Source organism: Cupressus sempervirens, chromosome 5 (assembly GCF_028749045.1).
Source record: "Cupressus sempervirens isolate cs-2001-9-10 chromosome 5, ASM2874904v1, whole genome shotgun sequence".
Classification (NCBI taxonomy): domain Eukaryota; kingdom Viridiplantae; phylum Streptophyta; class Pinopsida; order Cupressales; family Cupressaceae; genus Cupressus; species Cupressus sempervirens.
This window is the reverse complement of record NC_143122.1, coordinates 827,028,188-827,029,816: the sequence shown is the minus strand read 5'-3', so window position 1 is coordinate 827,029,816 and position 1,629 is coordinate 827,028,188. Positions and strand designations below refer to the sequence as shown.

General features: G+C 38.9%; 1 non-coding gene across 1 annotated transcript; it reads right to left on the bottom strand.

Moving 5' to 3' along the window:
* Positions 1 to 496: 496 nt before the first annotated feature.
* On the bottom strand, positions 497 to 708 carry LOC149558428 (small nucleolar RNA U3). The gene has a single exon (XR_016352503.1). It is a non-coding gene; the product is annotated as a small nucleolar RNA U3 (small nucleolar RNA).
* Positions 709 to 1,629: the final 921 nt, after the last annotated feature.

Here is a 1,629-nt window from a genome sequence, read left to right as displayed (position 1 = left end):
CTCAGCGCTTGGACGTTCTCTCCTTTTTCTTCAATGAATATTAGAGCCTCCTAACCCCCTTTTTATATATGAAATTAGCCAAAATAAGGCTATAAATTTTTTTTACAAAAATAACTCTTTAATTAATTTCCTTCTCGAAATAACCTTTTAGCCATTTTTGACAAATTTGTCTCCATGTCAATTTTGGGATCAAAAATAAATAATAACTTTATTTTACTAAGGTTAGGCAGAATACTACTACGTTTAAATATGATATCACGCTGATAAATTATCAGGTGCTCAAATTGAGCAATGGCCAATTAAATTTTATAGTGCCCAAATGGTGCAATGGCCAATTAAATTTTATGGTGTGTCGCCGATCGGCGGTTCCAACCCAGCCATCGGCACGGCCTTCCTTATGCAAAATTGGCATTAGATAGCATTTAAATATAAATTCCCATTTCCTGTTAGAATCGTAAACGCTGCGACAGAAATTAAATGGAAAACAAAAGGTGGGGATCTGTCAGAACACCCCGAGGCCTTCACTGCTTGCCACTGACGAGCAAGCAGGACGTTCATCGGGAGGCGAGCTGTGCGAGCAGCTGCCTCAGCATTCGCGCTCTGGCCCCAGAGTCTTATCTCATCTTCCAGATTTATGTGCTTGTCTGAGTTTGATACGCAGACCAAGTTGTACAACCTTCAGAACAGATCCTGTTCAAGTAAGGTCGTACTTTAGACAGTGGCGTTCTCCCATTATAAAATCTTTCTTGTTCGAACGTACTATAAATGTGGGATATTTCATGCACGGGGCTTTAAACATGTCTGCACTGCGGTTAGCCTTGGACACATTCTATCTAGAGTTTAAGTTGCAATGCTCGCACTAATACTTGGATTGACAACGCTTTTCTATGGAACAAGTAGGAAACATCCAAGGATTGAAGGCCTGAATCATTTGTTTTTCTGTTAAAACGTTAAAGCAGGGTTCAATGGAGGAGACTGTGGGAACATTCTTTATGCCTTCCATTGGCATAGACCAAAACAATGAAGATCTCCTCCTCCCCACAATGAATATTTATGCTTGGGTAAAATTAGACTCTGTGCATGGGTAAAATTAGATTTGTGCTATCACCCCTGTTATTTTCATGCAAACATGTTTTATTTGATCCGTAAAGACGATTAATAATAATTACAGGCCACAATGACAAAAACAAATTATTATTAAACTTACTGTCTTCTAACAAGCCCCGAGATTTTAACATGGAAAAAATAAAAAAGTTTTTCACTGTAGCAATCAGAAGCCTCAGCTGATCAGAGACTATCAGAGCCATGTTTCGATCCTGGAACCTGTGGGTTATGGTGGTGATTAAAACAATAAACACACTGATAAGCTGCCATAAAGTTAGCAAATATTAAGAGCAGCAGCGCTGTCGTAGGCCTAAAACGAGTTATTTATAGATTCATTTAAAAATGAAAGAGAAAAGAAGGAGACATGTCTGAGCCCAGGTTCGAACTGGAGACCAAGCAATAGACCCGCGTTCGACTCCCGGCAGACGCAACCCCTATAATTTTGTAAATTTTACATTGGCGGAATAAAGAGAAATTTTTACTGGTAAAATGACGTGAAAAAGAAACACTTTTACAGTCGAAGAC